Below are 19,771 nucleotides of genomic sequence, written 5' to 3' on the forward strand. Positions count from 1 at the left end.
AACCCATGTTTTGTCTATATTGAAAAGTCTGCTTTTTACCCTCTAGAACCACTTAAAACTAAGCTTATTGGCCAAGTAACAGCAATTCATTTTGCAAAACACTAGCTGTGTGTTTATCTTCAAAGTCAATTTCCTATAAGCTTTTCCCGCTTGGAAAGAACAGAATTCACGTAAGAATTTCTGATTCAGACTGGGAAACGCAAGTTTTTGTCTACATAGAAAAGTCTGCTTTTTACTGTCTAGGACCACTTAAAACTAAGCTTATTTTCCAAGTAAGAGCAATTCATTTTGCAGTTCATTAGCTCTGTGTTTATCTTCAAAGACAAATTCCTACAAGCTTTTCCCACTTGGATGGAACCCAACTCGCCAAAGAATGTGTGATTCAGACTGGGAAACCCATGTTTTGTCTATAAAGAAAAGTATGCTTTTTAACCTCTAGAACCACTTAAAATTAAGCTTATTGGCCAAGTAACAGCAATTCACTTTGCAAAACACTAGCTATGTGTTTATCTTCAAAGTCAACTTCCTATAAGCTTTTCAAGCTTGGAAAGAACAGAATTCACCTAAGAATGTCTGATTCAGACTGGGCAACGCAAGTTTTTTCTACATAGAAAAGTCGGCTTTTTACTGTCTAGGACCACTTAAAACTAAGCTTATTGTCCAAGTAAGAGCAATTCATTTTGTTGTTCATTAGCTCTGTGTTTACCTTCAAAGTCAACTTATTACAAGCTTTTCCCGCTTGGAACGAACAGATTTCGCCAAAGAATGAGAGTCTTAGACTTGGAAAAGCTTTTTCTGTCTGTATAAATAAGTCTGCTTTTTACCCTCTAGAACCAGGTAAAACTAAGCTTATTTTCCAAGTAACAGCAATTCACTTTGCAAAACATTAGCTGTGTGTTTATGTTGAAAGTCATCTTCCTACAGGCTTTACCCCCTTGGAAATAACTTCCTATAAGCTTTTCCCGCTTGGAAAGAACAGAATTCACCTTAGAATGTCTGATTCAGACTGGAAAATGCAAGTTTTGCCTATATACAAAAATATGCTTTTTCTGTCTAGAACCACTTAAAATTAAGCTTATTCGCCAAGTAACAGCCAACACGTTGCAAATCACTAGCTTTGTGTTCAGCATCAAAGTCAAGTTCCTACAAGCTTTTCCTGATTGGAAGGAACAGAATTCACCAAAGAATGAGAGATTGAGACTGGGAAAAGCTTTTTTAGTCTATATAGAAAAGTATGCTTTTTACCATCTAGAACTACTTAAAACTAAGCTTAGTCCCCAAGTAAGAACAATTCACTTTGTAAAACACTAGCTGTGTGTTTATATTCAAAGTCAACTTCCTACAAACTTTTTCCGCTTGGACCAAACACGATTCGCCTAAGAATGTGTGATTCAGTCTTGGAAACGCATGTTTTGTCTATATAGAAAAGTATGCTTTTTGCCTTCTAGGACCACTCAATACTAAGCTTAATCGCCACGTAAGAAAAATTCACTTTGTAAAACACTAGCTGCGTGTTTTTCTTCAAAGTCACCTTCCTACAAACCTTTCCCGCTTGGAACAGACACGATTCGCCAAAAAATGTGTGGTTCAGACTGGGAAATGCATGTTTTCTCTTACATTAACGTCTGCATTTTCGCCTCTAGAACCACTGCCAACGTAGCTTATTGGCCAAGTAACAGTAAGTCACTTTGCAAAACACTAGCTGTGTGTTTATATTCAAAGTCAACTTCCTATATGTTTTTCCCGTTTTGAATGAACAGTTTTCGCCAAAGAATGAGAGATTCAGACTGGGAAAACCAGGTTACGTCTATATTGAAAAGTCTGATTTTTACCCTCTAGAGCCACTTCAAACTAAGCATATTCGCCAAATAACACCATTCAATATGCAAATCACTAGCTCTGTGTTTATCTTCAAAGACAAATTCCTACAAGCTTTTCCCACTTGGATGGAACCCAACTCGCCAAAGAATGTGTGATTCAGACTGGGAAAACCATGTTTTGTCTATAAAGAAAAGTATGCTTTTTACCCTCTAGAACGACTTAAAATTAAGCTTATTGGCCAAGTAACAGCAATTCACTTTGCAAAACACTAGCTGTGTGTTTATCTTCAAAGTCAACTTCCTACAAGCCTTTCCCACTTGGAACGAACACGATTCGCAAAAGAATGATCAATTCAGACTGGGAAAGGAAACCCATGTTTTGTCCATAAAAAAAAGTATGATTTTTACCGTATAGAACCACTTAAAACTAAGCTTATTGGCCAAGTAACACCATTCAATTTGCAAAACACTACCTGTGTGTTTATCTTGAAAGTCAAATTCCTACAAGCTTTTCCCTCTTGGAACGAACAGAATTCGCTAAAGAGTGAGAGATTGAGACTGGGAAAAGCTTTTTTAGTCTACATAAATAAGTCTGCTTTTTAACGTCTAGAACCACGTAAAACTAAGCTTATTGGCCAAGTATCAGCCATTCACCTTGCAAAACACTAGCTGTGTGTTTATCTTCAAAGTCAACTTCCTATAAGCTTTTCCCACTTGGAACGAACAGAATTCGCCAAAGAATGAGAGACTGAGACTGGGAAAAGCTTTTTCAGTCTATATAAAAAAGTCTGCTTTTTACCGTCTAGATCCACATAAAATAAGCATATTCGCCAAGTAACAGCAATTCATTTTGCAAAACAATAGCTGTGTGTTTATTTCAAAGTCAGCTTCCTATAAGCTTTTCCCGCTTGGAAAGAACAGAATTCACGTAAGAATTTCTGATTCAGACTGGGAAATGCAAGTTTTGTCTACATAGAAAAGTCTGCTTATTACTGTCTAGGACCACTTAAAATTAAGCTTATTGGACAAGTAAGGGCAATTCTCTTTGCAGATCATTAGCTCTGTGTTTATCTTCAAAGTCAACCTCCTACAAGCTTTTCCGGCTTGGAACGAACAGAATTCGCCAAAGAATGTTTTTATTCAGACTGGGAAACCCATGTTTGGTCCATATAGAATAGTCTGCTTTTTACCGTCTAGAACCACTTAAAACTAAGCTTATTGGCCAAGTAACAGCAATTCATTTTGCAAAACACTAGCTGTGTGTTTATCTTCAAAGTCAATTTCCTATAAGCTTTTCCCGCTTGGAAAGAACAGAATTCACCTAAGAATGTCTGATTCAGACTGGGAAACGCAAGTTTTTGTCTACATAGAAAAGTCTGCTTTTTACTGTCTAGGACCACTTAAAACTAAGCTTATTTTCCAAGTAAGAGCAATTCATTTTGCAGTTCATTAGCTCTGTGTTTATCTTCAAAGTCAACTTCCTACAAGCTTTTCCCGCTTGGAATGAACAGAATTCGCCAAAGAATGAGAGACTTAGACTGGGAAAAGCTTTTTCTGTCTATATAAATAAGTCTGCTTTTTGCCCTCTAGAACCAGATAAAACTAAGCTTATTGGCCAAGTAACAGCAATTCACTTTGCAAAACACTAGCTGTGTGTTTATCTTCAAAGTCAACTTCGTACAAGCTTTTCCTGCTTCAAACGAACAGATTCATCATAGAATGTTCGATTCAGACTGGGAAACCCATGTTTTGTCTATATTGAAAAGTCTGCTTTTTACCCTCTAGAACCACTTAAAACTAAGCTTATTCGCCAAGTAACACCATTCACTTTGCAAAACACTAGCTGTGTGTTTATCTTCAAAGTCAACTTCCTACAAGCTTTTCCCGCTTCGATCAAAGAGATTTGGCCAAAGAATGAGAGATTCAGAATGGGAAAACCGTATTTTGTCTATATTGAAAAGTCTGTTTTTTACCATCTAGAACCATTTAAAACTAAGCGTATTTGCCTAGTAAGTGCAATTTACTTTCGAAATAGTTGCTGTGTGTTTATCTTGAAAGTCATTTTCCTACAAGCTTTTCCCACTTGGAACGAACAGATTCACCAAAGAATGTTCGATTCAGACTGGGAAACCCATGTTTTTTCCATATAGAAAAGTCTGCTATTTAAGGTCTAGAACCACTTAAAATTAAGCTAATTTGCCAAGTAACAGCAGTTCACTTTGCAAAACTCTAGCTTTGTCTTTCTCTTCAAAGTCAATTTCCTAGAAGCTTTTCCCACTTGGAAGGATCAGAATTCGCCAAAGAATGAGAGAATGAGACTGGGAAATGTTTTTAGACTATTTTAAAAAGTATGCTTTTTACCCTCTAGTACCACTTAAAACTAAGCTTATTCGCCAAGTAACACCATTCAATTTCCATACACTAGCTGTGTGTTTTTCTTAAAATCACCTTCATACAAACTTTCCCCGCTTGGAACGAACAGATTCACCAAAGAATGTTCGATTCAGACTGGGAAACCCATGTTTTGGCTATATTGAAAAGTCTGCTTTTTACCCTCTAGAACCACTGAAAACTAAGTTTATTGGCCTAGTAACAGCAATTCACTTTGCAAAACACTAGCTGTGTGTTTATCTTCAAAGTCAACTTCCTACAAGCTTTTCCCGCTTCGAACGAACAGATTTCACCAAAGAATGACAGATTCAGACTGGGAAAACCATGATTTGTCTATATTGAAAAGTCTGCTTTTTACCATCTAGAACCATTTAAAACTAAGCTTATTCGCCTAATAAGAACAAATTACTTTGCAAATCAGTTGCTGTGTGTTTATCTTGAAAGTCAAATTCCTACAAGCTTTTCCTGCTTGGAATGAACAGAATTTGCCAAAGAATGTTCGAGTCAGACTGGGAATGGAAACCTAGCTTGTGTCCATATAGAAAAGTATGCTTTTTCCCGTCTAGAAACACTTAAAACTAACCTTATTGGCCAAGTAACAGCAGTTCACTTTGCAAAACACTAGCTGTGTGTTTATATTCAAAGTCAACTTCCTACAAGCCTTTCCCACTTGGAAGGAGCACGATTCGCGAAAAAACGTTCAATTCCCTGGGAAAGGAATCCCATGTTTTGTCCATAAAAAAAAGTATGCGTTTTACCGCCTAGAACCACTTACACCTAAGCTTATTGGCCAAGTAACAGCAATTCATTTTGCAAAACACTAGCTGTGTGTTTATTTCAAAGTCAACTTCGTCTAAGCTTTTTCACCTTGGAGAGAACAGAATTCACCTAAGAATGTCTGATTCAGACTGGGAAATGCAAGTTTTGTCTACATAGAAAAGTCTGCTTTTTACTGTCTAGGACCACTTAAAACTAAGCTTATTGGCCAAATAACAGCAATCCACTTTGCAAAACAGTAGCTGTGTGTTTAGCTTGAAAGTCAACTTCCTACAAGCTTTTCACGCTTGGAACAAACAGATTCACCAAAGAATGTTCGATTCAGACTGGGAAACCCATGTTTTGTCTATATTGAAAAGTATGCTTTTTACCCTCTAGAACCACTTAAAATTAAGCTTATTGTCCAAGTAACAGAAATTCACTTTGCAAAACACTAGGTCTGTATTTATCTTCAAGGTCAACTTCCTACAAGCCTTTCCTACTTGGAAGGAACAGAATTCGCCAAAGAATGTGAGAATGATACTGGGAAAAGTTTTTATAGACTATATTGAAAAGTATTCTTTTTCCATTCAGAACTACTTAAAACTAAGCTTAATGGCCCAGTAAGAACAATTCACTTTGTAAAACATTTGCTGTGTGTTTATCTTCAAAGTCACCTCCATACAATCTTTTCCCGCTTGGAAAGAACAGATTCACCAAGAATGTTCGATTCAGATTGGGAAACCCATGTTTTGGCTATATGAAAAGTCTGTTTTTTACCCTCTAGAACCACTGAAAACTTAGTTTATTGGCCAAGTAACAGCAATTCACTTTGCGAAACACAAGCTGTGTGTTTATCTTCAAAGTCAACTTCCTACAAGCTTTTCCCGTTTCGAAAGACCAAATTTCGCCAAAGAATGAGAGATTCAGACTGGGAAAACCATGTTTTGTCTATATTGAAAAGTCTGCTTTTTACCATCTAGAACCATTTAAAACTAAGCTTATTGGCCTAGTAAGAGCAATTTACTTTGCAAATCAGTTGCTGTGTCTTTATCTTGAAAGTCAAATTCCTACAAGCTTTTCCTGCTTGGAAGGAACAGAATTCGCCAAAGAATGTTCCAGTCAGACTGGGAAAGGAAACCCATGTTTTGTCAATATAGAAAAGTCTGCTTTTTACCGTCTAAATCCTCTTAAAACTAAGCTTATTGGCCGAATAACATCAATTCAGTATGCAAAACACTAGCTGTGTGTTTATCTTCAAAGTCAACTTTCTACAAGCTTTTCCTGCTTCAAACGAACAGATTCATCATAGAATGTTCGATTCAGACTGGGAAACCCATGTTTTGTCTATATTGAAAAGTCTGCTTTTTACCCTCTAGAACCACTTAAAACTAAGCTTATTCGCCAAGTAACACCATTCACTTTGCAAAACACTAGCTGTGTGTTTATTTTCAAAGTCAACTTCCTACAAGCCTTTCCCAATTGGAACAAGCATGATTCACGAAAAAATGTTCAATTCAGAATGGGAAAGGAAACCCATGTTCTGTCCATAAAAAAAAGTATGCGTTTTACCATCTAGTACTACTTAAAACTAAGCTTATTGGCCAAGTAACAGCAATTCATTTTGCAAAACACTAGCTGTGTGTTTATCTTGAAAGTCAAATTACTACAAGCTTTTCCCTCTTGGAACGAACAGAATTCGCTAAAGAGTGAGAGATTGAGACTGGGAAAAGCTTTTTTAGTCTACATAAATAAGTCTGCTTTTTACCATCTAGAACCAAGTAAAACTAAGCTTATTGGCCAAGTATCAGCCATTCACTTTGCAAAACACTAGCTGTGTGTTTATCTTCAAAGTCAACTTCCTATAAGCTTTTCAAGCTTGGAAAGAACAGAATTCACCTAAGAATGTCTGATTCAGACTGGGCAACGCAAGTTTTTTCTACATAGAAAAGTCGGCTTTTTACTGTCTAGGACCACTTAAAACTAAGCTAATTGTCCAAGTAAGAGCAATTCATTTTGTAGTTCATTAGCTCTGTGTTTACCTTCAAAGTCAACTTATTACAAGCTTTTCCCGCTTGGAACGAACAGATTTCGCCAAAGAATGAGAGACTTAGACTTGGAAAACCTTTTTCTGTCTGTATAAATAAGTCTGCTTTTTACCCTCTAGAACCAGGTAAAACTAAGCTTATTTTCCAAGTAACAGCAATTCACTTTGCAAAACATTAGCTGTGTGTTTATGTTGAAAGTCATCTTCCTACAGGCTTTACCCCCTTGGAAATAACTTCCTATAAGCTTTTCCCGCTTGGAAAGAACAGAATTCACCTTAGAATGTCTGATTCAGACTGGAAAATGCAAGTTTTGCCTATATACAAAAATATGCTTTTTCTGTCTAGAACCACTTAAAATTAAGCTTATTCGCCAAGTAACAGCCAACACGTTGCAAATCACTAGCTTTGTGTTCAGCATCAAAGTCAAGTTCCTACAAGCTTTTCCTGATTGGAAGGAACAGAATTCACCAAAGAATGAGAGATTGAGACTGGGAAAAGCTTTTTTAGTCTATATAGAAAAGTATGCTTTTTACCATCTAGAACTACTTAAAACTAAGCTTAGTCCCCAAGTAAGAACAATTCACTTTGTAAAACACTAGCTGTGTGTTTATATTCAAAGTCAACTTCCTACAAACTTTTTCCGCTTGGACCAAACACGATTCGCCTAAGAATGTGTGATTCAGTCTTGGAAACGCATGTTTTGTCTATATAGAAAAGTATGCTTTTTGCCTTCTAGGACCACTCAATACTAAGCTTAATCGCCACGTAAGAAAAATTCACTTTGTAAAACACTAGCTGCGTGTTTTTCTTCAAAGTCACCTTCCTACAAACCTTTCCCGCTTGGAACAGACACGATTCGCCAAAAAATGTGTGGTTCAGACTGGGAAATGCATGTTTTCTCTTACATTAACGTCTGCATTTTCGCCTCTAGAACCACTGCCAACGTAGCTTATTGGCCAAGTAACAGTAAGTCACTTTGCAAAACACTAGCTGTGTGTTTATATTCAAAGTCAACTTCCTATATGTTTTTCCCGTTTTGAATGAACAGTTTTCGCCAAAGAATGAGAGATTCAGACCTGGAAAACCAGGTTACGTCTATATTGAAAAGTCTGATTTTTACCCTCTAGAGCCACTTCAAACTAAGCATATTCGCCAAATAACACCATTCAATATGCAAATCACTAGCTCTGTGTTTATCTTCAAAGACAAATTCCTACAAGCTTTTCCCACTTGGATGGAACCCAACTCGCCAAAGAATGTGTGATTCAGACTGGGAAAACCATGTTTTGTCTATAAAGAAAAGTATGCTTTTTACCCTCTAGAACCACTTAAAATTAAGCTTATTGGCCAAGTAACAGCAATTCACTTTGCAAAACACTAGCTGTGTGTTTATCTTCAAAGTCAACTTCCTACAAGCCTTTCCCACTTGGAACGAACACGATTCGCAAAAGAATGATCAATTCAGACTGGGAAAGGAAACCCATGTTTTGTCCATAAAAAAAAGTATGATTTTTACCGTATAGAACCACTTAAAACTAAGCTTATTGGCCAAGTAACACCATTCAATTTGCAAAACACTACCTGTGTGTTTATCTTGAAAGTCAAATTCCTACAAGCTTTTCCCTCTTGGAACGAACAGAATTCGCTAAAGAGTGAGAGATTGAGACTGGGAAAAGCTTTTTTAGTCTACATAAATAAGTCTGCTTTTTAACGTCTAGAACCACGTAAAACTAAGCTTATTGGCCAAGTATCAGCCATTCACCTTGCAAAACACTAGCTGTGTGTTTATCTTCAAAGTCAACTTCCTATAAGCTTTTCCCACTTGGAACGAACAGAATTCGCCAAAGAATGAGAGACTGAGACTGGGAAAAGCTTTTTCAGTCTATATAAAAAAGTCTGCTTTTTACCGTCTAGATCCACATAAAATAAGCATATTCGCCAAGTAACAGCAATTCATTTTGCAAAACAATAGCTGTGTGTTTATTTCAAAGTCAGCTTCCTATAAGCTTTTCCCGCTTGGAAAGAACAGAATTCACGTAAGAATTTCTGATTCAGACTGGGAAATGCAAGTTTTGTCTACATAGAAAAGTCTGCTTATTACTGTCTAGGACCACTTAAAATTAAGCTTATTGGACAAGTAAGGGCAATTCTCTTTGCAGATCATTAGCTCTGTGTTTATCTTCAAAGTCAACCTCCTACAAGCTTTTCCGGCTTGGAACGAACAGAATTCGCCAAAGAATGTTTTTATTCAGACTGGGAAACCCATGTTTGGTCCATATAGAATAGTCTGCTTTTTACCGTCTAGAACCACTTAAAACTAAGCTTATTGGCCAAGTAACAGCAATTCATTTTGCAAAACACTAGCTGTGTGTTTATCTTCAAAGTCAATTTCCTATAAGCTTTTCCCGCTTGGAAAGAACAGAATTCACCTAAGAATGTCTGATTCAGACTGGGAAACGCAAGTTTTTGTCTACATAGAAAAGTCTGCTTTTTACTGTCTAGGACCACTTAAAACTAAGCTTATTTTCCAAGTAAGAGCAATTCATTTTGCAGTTCATTAGCTCTGTGTTTATCTTCAAAGTCATCTTCCTACAAGCTTTTCCCGCTTGGAATGAACAGAATTCGCCAAAGAATGAGAGACTTAGACTGGGAAAAGCTTTTTCTGTCTATATAAATAAGTCTGCTTTTTGCCCTCTAGAACCAGATAAAACTAAGCTTATTGGCCAAGTAACAGCAATTCACTTTGCAAAACACTAGCTGTGTGTTTATCTTCAAAGTCAACTTCGTACAAGCTTTTCCTGCTTCAAACGAACAGATTCATCATAGAATGTTCGATTCAGACTGGGAAACCCATGTTTTGTCTATATTGAAAAGTCTGCTTTTTACCCTCTAGAACCACTTAAAACTAAGCTTATTCGCCAAGTAACACCATTCACTTTGCAAAACACTAGCTGTGTGTTTATCTTCAAAGTCAACTTCCTACAAGCTTTTCCCGCTTCGATCAAAGAGATTTGGCCAAAGAATGAGAGATTCAGAATGGGAAAACCGTATTTTGTCTATGTTGAAAAGTCTGTTTTTTACCATCTAGAACCATTTAAAACTAAGCGTATTTGCCTAGTAAGTGCAATTTACTTTCGAAATAGTTGCTGTGTGTTTATCTTGAAAGTCATTTTCCTACAAGCTTTTCCCACTTGGAACGAACAGATTCACCAAAGAATGTTCGATTCAGACTGGGAAACCCATGTTTTTTCCATATAGAAAAGTCTGCTATTTAAGGTCTAGAACCACTTAAAATTAAGCTAATTTGCCAAGTAACAGCAGTTCACTTTGCAAAACTCTAGCTTTGTCTTTCTCTTCAAAGTCAATTTCCTAGAAGCTTTTCCCACTTGGAAGGATCAGAATTCGCCAAAGAATGAGAGAATGAGACTGGGAAATGTTTTTAGACTATTTTAAAAAGTATGCTTTTTACCCTCTAGTACCACTTAAAACTAAGCTTATTCGCCAAGTAACACCATTCAATTTCCATACACTAGCTGTGTGTTTTTCTTAAAATCACCTTCATACAAACTTTCCCCGCTTGGAACGAACAGATTCCCGAAAGAATGTTCGATTCAGACTGGGAAACCCATGTTTTGTCTATATTGAAAAGTCTGCTTTTTACCCTCTAGAACCACTGAAAACTAAGTTTATTGGCCTAGTAACAGCAATTCACTTTGCAAAACACTAGCTGTGTGTTTATCTTCAAAGTCAACTTCCTACAAGCTTTTCCCGCTTCGAACGAACAGATTTCACCAAAGAATGACAGATTCAGACTGGGAAAACCATGATTTGTCTATATTGAAAAGTCTGCTTTTTACCATCTAGAACCATTTAAAACTAAGCTTATTCGCCTAATAAGAACAAATTACTTTGCAAATCAGTTGCTGTGTGTTTATCTTGAAAGTCAAATTCCTACAAGCTTTTCCTGCTTGGAATGAACAGAATTTGCCAAAGAATGTTCGAGTCAGACTGGGAATGGAAACCTAGCTTGTGTCCATATAGAAAAGTATGCTTTTTCCCGTCTAGAAACACTTAAAACTAAGCTTATTGGCCAAGTAACAGCAGTTCACTTTGCAAAACACTAGCTGTGTGTTTATATTCAAAGTCAACTTCCTACAAGCCTTTCCCACTTGGAAGGAGCACGATTCGCGAAAAAACGTTCAATTCACTGGGAAAGGAATCCCATGTTTTGTCCATAAAAAAAAGTATGCGTTTTACCGCCTAGAACCACTTACAACTAAGCTTATTGGCCAAGTAACAGCAATTCATTTTGCAAAACACTAGCTGTGTGTTTATTTCAAAGTCAACTTCGTCTAAGCTTTTTCACCTTGGAGAGAACAGAATTCACCTAAGAATGTCTGATTCAGACTGGGAAATGCAAGTTTTGTCTACATAGAAAAGTCTGCTTTTTACTGTCTAGGACCACTTAAAACTAAGCTTATTGGCCAAATAACAGCAATCCACTTTGCAAAACAGTAGCTGTGTGTTTAGCTTGAAAGTCAACTTCCTACAAGCTTTTCACGCTTGGAACAAACAGATTCACCAAAGAATGTTCGATTCAGACTGGGAAACCCATGTTTTGTCTATATTGAAAAGTATGCTTTTTACCCTCTAGAACCACTTAAAATTAAGCTTATTGTCCAAGTAACAGCAATTCACTTTGCAAAACACTAGGTCTGTATTTATCTTCAAGGTCAACTTCCTACAAGCCTTTCCTACTTGGAAGGAACAGAATTCGCCAAAGAATGTGAGAATGATACTGGGAAAAGTTTTTATAGACTATATTGAAAAGTATTCTTTTTCCATTCAGAACTACTTAAAACTAAGCTTAATGGCCCAGTAAGAACAATTCACTTTGTAAAACATTTGCTGTGTGTTTATCTTCAAAGTCACCTCCATACAATCTTTTCCCGCTTGGAAAGAACAGATTCACCAAGAATGTTCGATTCAGATTGGGAAACCCATGTTTTGGCTATATGAAAAGTCTGTTTTTTACCCTCTAGAACCACTGAAAACTTAGTTTATTGGCCAAGTAACAGCAATTCACTTTGCGAAACACAAGCTGTGTGTTTATCTTCAAAGTCAACTTCCTACAAGCTTTTCCCGTTTCGAAAGACCAAATTTCGCCAAAGAATGAGAGATTCAGACTGGGAAAACCAGGTTATGTCTATATTGAAAAGTCTGATTTTTACCCTCTAGAGCCACTTCAAACTAAGCATATTCGCCAAATAACACCATTCAATATGCAAATCACTAGCTCTGTGTTTATCTTCAAAGACAAATTCCTACAAGCTTTTCCCACTTGGAACGAACAGAATTCGCCAAAGAATGAGAGACTGAGACTGGGAAAAGCTTTTTCAGTCTATATAAAAAAGTCTGCTTTTTACCGTCTAGATCCACATAAAATAAGCATATTCGCCAAGTAACAGCAATTCATTTTGCAAAACACAGGCTGTGTGTTTATCTTCAAAGTCAATTTCCTATAACCTTTTCCCGCTTGGAAAGAACAGAATTCACGTAAGAATTTCTGATTCAGACTGGGAAACGCAAGTTTTTGTCTACATAGAAAAGTGTGCTATTTACTGTCTAGGACCACTTAAAATTAAGCTTATTTTCCAAGTAAGAGCAATTCTCTTTGCAGTTCATTAGCTCTGTGTTTATCTTCAAAGTCAACTTCCTACAAGCTTTTCCCGCTTGGAATGAACAGAATTCGCCAAAGAATGGGAGACTTAGACTGGGAAAAGCTTTTTCTGTCTATATAAACAAGTCTGCTTTTTCCCTCTAGAACCAGATAAAACTAAGCTTATTGGCCAAGTAACAGCAATTCACTTTGCAAAACACTAGCTGTGTGTTTATCTTCAAAGTCAACTTCGTACAAGCTTTTCCTGCTTCAAACGAACAGATTCATCATAAAATGTTCGATTCAGACTGGGAAACCCATGTTTTGTCTATATTGAAAAGTCTGCTTTTTACCCTCTAGAACCACTTAAAACTAAGCTTATTGGCCAAGTAACAGCAATTCATTTTGCAAAACACTAGCTGTGTGTTTATCTTCAAAGTCAATTTCCTATAAGCTTTTCCCGCTTGGAAAGAACAGAATTCACGTAAGAATTTCTGATTCAGACTGGGAAACGCAAGTTTTTGTCTACATAGAAAAGTCTGCTTTTTACTGTCTAGGACCACTTAAAACTAAGCTTATTTTCCAAGTAAGAGCAATTCATTTTGCAGTTCATTAGCTCTGTGTTTATCTTCAAAGACAAATTCCTACAAGCTTTTCCCACTTGGATGGAACCCAACTCGCCAAAGAATGTGTGATTCAGACTGGGAAACCCATGTTTTGTCTATAAAGAAAAGTATGCTTTTTAACCTCTAGAACCACTTAAAATTAAGCTTATTGGCCAAGTAACAGCAATTCACTTTGCAAAACACTAGCTATGTGTTTATCTTCAAAGTCAACTTCCTATAAGCTTTTCAAGCTTGGAAAGAACAGAATTCACCTAAGAATGTCTGATTCAGACTGGGCAACGCAAGTTTTTTCTACATAGAAAAGTCGGCTTTTTACTGTCTAGGACCACTTAAAACTAAGCTTATTGTCCAAGTAAGAGCAATTCATTTTGTTGTTCATTAGCTCTGTGTTTACCTTCAAAGTCAACTTATTACAAGCTTTTCCCGCTTGGAACGAACAGATTTCGCCAAAGAATGAGAGTCTTAGACTTGGAAAAGCTTTTTCTGTCTGTATAAATAAGTCTGCTTTTTACCCTCTAGAACCAGGTAAAACTAAGCTTATTTTCCAAGTAACAGCAATTCACTTTGCAAAACATTAGCTGTGTGTTTATGTTGAAAGTCATCTTCCTACAGGCTTTACCCCCTTGGAAATAACTTCCTATAAGCTTTTCCCGCTTGGAAAGAACAGAATTCACCTTAGAATGTCTGATTCAGACTGGAAAATGCAAGTTTTGCCTATATACAAAAATATGCTTTTTCTGTCTAGAACCACTTAAAATTAAGCTTATTCGCCAAGTAACAGCCAACACGTTGCAAATCACTAGCTTTGTGTTCAGCATCAAAGTCAAGTTCCTACAAGCTTTTCCTGATTGGAAGGAACAGAATTCACCAAAGAATGAGAGATTGAGACTGGGAAAAGCTTTTTTAGTCTATATAGAAAAGTATGCTTTTTACCATCTAGAACTACTTAAAACTAAGCTTAGTCCCCAAGTAAGAACAATTCACTTTGTAAAACACTAGCTGTGTGTTTATATTCAAAGTCAACTTCCTACAAACTTTTTCCGCTTGGACCAAACACGATTCGCCTAAGAATGTGTGATTCAGTCTTGGAAACGCATGTTTTGTCTATATAGAAAAGTATGCTTTTTGCCTTCTAGGACCACTCAATACTAAGCTTAATCGCCACGTAAGAAAAATTCACTTTGTAAAACACTAGCTGCGTGTTTTTCTTCAAAGTCACCTTCCTACAAACCTTTCCCGCTTGGAACAGACACGATTCGCCAAAAAATGTGTGGTTCAGACTGGGAAATGCATGTTTTCTCTTACATTAAAGTCTGCATTTTCGCCTCTAGAACCACTGCCAACGTAGCTTATTGGCCAAGTAACAGTAAGTCACTTTGCAAAACACTAGCTGTGTGTTTATATTCAAAGTCAACTTCCTATATGTTTTTCCCGTTTTGAATGAACAGTTTTCGCCAAAGAATGAGAGATTCAGACTGGGAAAACCAGGTTATGTCTATATTGAAAAGTCTGATTTTTACCCTCTAGAGCCACTTCAAACTAAGCATATTCGCCAAATAACACCATTCAATATGCAAATCACTAGCTCTGTGTTTATCTTCAAAGACAAATTCCTACAAGCTTTTCCCACTTGGATGGAACCCAACTCGCCAAAGAATGTGTGATTCAGACTGGGAAAACCATGTTTTGTCTATAAAGAAAAGTATGCTTTTTACCCTCTAGAACCACTTAAAATTAAGCTTATTGGCCAAGTAACAGCAATTCACTTTGCAAAACACTAGCTGTGTGTTTATCTTCAAAGTCAACTTCCTACAAGCCTTTCCCACTTGGAACGAACACGATTCGCAAAAGAATGATCAATTCAGACTGGGAAAGGAAACCCATGTTTTGTCCATAAAAAAAAGTATGATTTTTACCGTATAGAACCACTTAAAACTAAGCTTATTGGCCAAGTAACACCATTCAATTTGCAAAACACTACCTGTGTGTTTATCTTGAAAGTCAAATTCCTACAAGCTTTTCCCTCTTGGAACGAACAGAATTCGCTAAAGAGTGAGAGATTGAGACTGGGAAAAGCTTTTTTAGTCTACATAAATAAGTCTGCTTTTTAACGTCTAGAACCACGTAAAACTAAGCTTATTGGCCAAGTATCAGCCATTCACCTTGCAAAACACTAGCTGTGTGTTTATCTTCAAAGTCAACTTCCTATAAGCTTTTCCCACTTGGAACGAACAGAATTCGCCAAAGAATGAGAGACTGAGACTGGGAAAAGCTTTTTCAGTCTATATAAAAAAGTCTGCTTTTTACCGTCTAGATCCACATAAAATAAGCATATTCGCCAAGTAACAGCAATTCATTTTGCAAAACAATAGCTGTGTGTTTATTTCAAAGTCAGCTTCCTATAAGCTTTTCCCGCTTGGAAAGAACAGAATTCACGTAAGAATTTCTGATTCAGACTGGGAAATGCAAGTTTTGTCTACATAGAAAAGTCTGCTTATTACTGTCTAGGACCACTTAAAATTAAGCTTATTGGACAAGTAAGGGCAATTCTCTTTGCAGATCATTAGCTCTGTGTTTATCTTCAAAGTCAACCTCCTACAAGCTTTTCCGGCTTGGAACGAACAGAATTCGCCAAAGAATGTTTTTATTCAGACTGGGAAACCCATGTTTGGTCCATATAGAATAGTCTGCTTTTTACCGTCTAGAACCACTTAAAACTAAGCTTATTGGCCAAGTAACAGCAATTCATTTTGCAAAACACTAGCTGTGTGTTTATCTTCAAAGTCAATTTCCTATAAGCTTTTCCCGCTTGGAAAGAACAGAATTCACCTAAGAATGTCTGATTCAGACTGGGAAACGCAAGTTTTTGTCTACATAGAAAAGTCTGCTTTTTACTGTCTAGGACCACTTAAAACTAAGCTTATTTTCCAAGTAAGAGCAATTCATTTTGCAGTTCATTAGCTCTGTGTTTATCTTCAAAGTCAACTTCCTACAAGCTTTTCCCGCTTGGAATGAACAGAATTCGCCAAAGAATGAGAGACTTAGACTGGGAAAAGCTTTTTCTGTCTATATAAATAAGTCTGCTTTTTGCCCTCTAGAACCAGATAAAACTAAGCTTATTGGCCAAGTAACAGCAATTCACTTTGCAAAACACTAGCTGTGTGTTTATCTTCAAAGTCAACTTCGTACAAGCTTTTCCTGCTTCAAACGAACAGATTCATCATAGAATGTTCGATTCAGACTGGGAAACCCATGTTTTGTCTATATTGAAAAGTCTGCTTTTTACCCTCTAGAACCACTTAAAACTAAGCTTATTCGCCAAGTAACACCATTCACTTTGCAAAACACTAGCTGTGTGTTTATCTTCAAAGTCAACTTCCTACAAGCTTTTCCCGCTTCGATCAAAGAGATTTGGCCAAAGAATGAGAGATTCAGAATGGGAAAACCGTATTTTGTCTATATTGAAAAGTCTGTTTTTTACCATCTAGAACCATTTAAAACTAAGCGTATTTGCCTAGTAAGTGCAATTTACTTTCGAAATAGTTGCTGTGTGTTTATCTTGAAAGTCATTTTCCTACAAGCTTTTCCCACTTGGAACGAACAGATTCACCAAAGAATGTTCGATTCAGACTGGGAAACCCATGTTTTTTCCATATAGAAAAGTCTGCTATTTAAGGTCTAGAACCACTTAAAATTAAGCTAATTTGCCAAGTAACAGCAGTTCACTTTGCAAAACTCTAGCTTTGTCTTTCTCTTCAAAGTCAATTTCCTAGAAGCTTTTCCCACTTGGAAGGATCAGAATTCGCCAAAGAATGAGAGAATGAGACTGGGAAATGTTTTTAGACTATTTTAAAAAGTATGCTTTTTACCCTCTAGTACCACTTAAAACTAAGCTTATTCGCCAAGTAACACCATTCAATTTCCATACACTAGCTGTGTGTTTTTCTTAAAATCACCTTCATACAAACTTTCCCCGCTTGGAACGAACAGATTCACCAAAGAATGTTCGATTCAGACTGGGAAACCCATGTTTTGGCTATATTGAAAAGTCTGCTTTTTACCCTCTAGAACCACTGAAAACTAAGTTTATTGGCCTAGTAACAGCAATTCACTTTGCAAAACACTAGCTGTGTGTTTATCTTCAAAGTCAACTTCCTACAAGCTTTTCCCGCTTCGAACGAACAGATTTCACCAAAGAATGACAGATTCAGACTGGGAAAACCATGATTTGTCTATATTGAAAAGTCTGCTTTTTACCATCTAGAACCATTTAAAACTAAGCTTATTCGCCTAATAAGAACAAATTACTTTGCAAATCAGTTGCTGTGTGTTTATCTTGAAAGTCAAATTCCTACAAGCTTTTCCTGCTTGGAATGAACAGAATTTGCCAAAGAATGTTCGAGTCAGACTGGGAATGGAAACCTAGCTTGTGTCCATATAGAAAAGTATGCTTTTTCCCGTCTAGAAACACTTAAAACTAACCTTATTGGCCAAGTAACAGCAGTTCACTTTGCAAAACACTAGCTGTGTGTTTATATTCAAAGTCAACTTCCTACAAGCCTTTCCCACTTGGAAGGAGCACGATTCGCGAAAAAACGTTCAATTCACTGGGAAAGGAATCCCATGTTTTGTCCATAAAAAAAAGTATGCGTTTTACCGCCTAGAACCACTTACACCTAAGCTTATTGGCCAAGTAACAGCAATTCATTTTGCAAAACACTAGCTGTGTGTTTATTTCAAAGTCAACTTCGTCTAAGCTTTTTCACCTTGGAGAGAACAGAATTCACCTAAGAATGTCTGATTCAGACTGGGAAATGCAAGTTTTGTCTACATAGAAAAGTCTGCTTTTTACTGTCTAGGACCACTTAAAACTAAGCTTATTGGCCAAATAACAGCAATCCACTTTGCAAAACAGTAGCTGTGTGTTTAGCTTGAAAGTCAACTTCCTACAAGCTTTTCACGCTTGGAACAAACAGATTCACCAAAGAATGTTCGATTCAGACTGGGAAACCCATGTTTTGTCTATATTGAAAAGTATGCTTTTTACCCTCTAGAACCACTTAAAATTAAGCTTATTGTCCAAGTAACAGAAATTCACTTTGCAAAACACTAGGTCTGTATTTATCTTCAAGGTCAACTTCCTACAAGCCTTTCCTACTTGGAAGGAACAGAATTCGCCAAAGAATGTGAGAATGATACTGGGAAAAGTTTTTATAGACTATATTGAAAAGTATTCTTTTTCCATTCAGAACTACTTAAAACTAAGCTTAATGGCCCAGTAAGAACAATTCACTTTGTAAAACATTTGCTGTGTGTTTATCTTCAAAGTCACCTCCATACAATCTTTTCCCGCTTGGAAAGAACAGATTCACCAAGAATGTTCGATTCAGATTGGGAAACCCATGTTTTGGCTATATGAAAAGTCTGTTTTTTACCCTCTAGAACCACTGAAAACTTAGTTTATTGGCCAAGTAACAGCAATTCACTTTGCGAAACACAAGCTGTGTGTTTATCTTCAAAGTCAACTTCCTACAAGCTTTTCCCGTTTCGAAAGACCAAATTTCGCCAAAGAATGAGAGATTCAGACTGGGAAAACCATGTTTTGTCTATATTGAAAAGTCTGCTTTTTACCATCTAGAACCATTTAAAACTAAGCTTATTGGCCTAGTAAGAGCAATTTACTTTGCAAATCAGTTGCTGTGTCTTTATCTTGAAAGTCAAATTCCTACAAGCTTTTCCTGCTTGGAAGGAACAGAATTCGCCAAAGAATGTTCCAGTCAGACTGGGAAAGGAAACCCATGTTTTGTCAATATAGAAAAGTCTGCTTTTTACCGTCTAAATCCTCTTAAAACTAAGCTTATTGGCCGAATAACATCAATTCAGTATGCAAAACACTAGCTGTGTGTTTATCTTCAAAGTCAACTTTCTACAAGCTTTTCCTGCTTCAAACGAACAGATTCATCATAGAATGTTCGATTCAGACTGGGAAACCCATGTTTTGTCTATATTGAAAAGTCTGCTTTTTACCCTCTAGAACCACTTAAAACTAAGCTTATTCGCCAAGTAACACCATTCACTTTGCAAAACACTAGCTGTGTGTTTATTTTCAAAGTCAACTTCCTACAAGCCTTTCCCAATTGGAACGAGCATGATTCACGAAAAAATGTTCAATTCAGAATGGGAAAGGAAACCCATGTTCTGTCCATAAAAAAAAGTATGCGTTTTACCATCTAGTACTACTTAAAACTAAGCTTATTGGCCAAGTAACAGCAATTCATTTTGCAAAACACTAGCTGTGTGTTTATCTTGAAAGTCAAATTACTACAAGCTTTTCCCTCTTGGAACGAACAGAATTCGCTAAAGAGTGAGAGATTGAGACTGGGAAAAGCTTTTTTAGTCTACATAAATAAGTCTGCTTTTTACCATCTAGAACCAAGTAAAACTAAGCTTATTGGCCAAGTATCAGCCATT

This window comes from Rattus norvegicus, chromosome X (genome assembly GCF_036323735.1).
Source record: "Rattus norvegicus strain BN/NHsdMcwi chromosome X, GRCr8, whole genome shotgun sequence".
NCBI classification, from domain to species: Eukaryota; Metazoa; Chordata; class Mammalia; order Rodentia; family Muridae; genus Rattus; species Rattus norvegicus.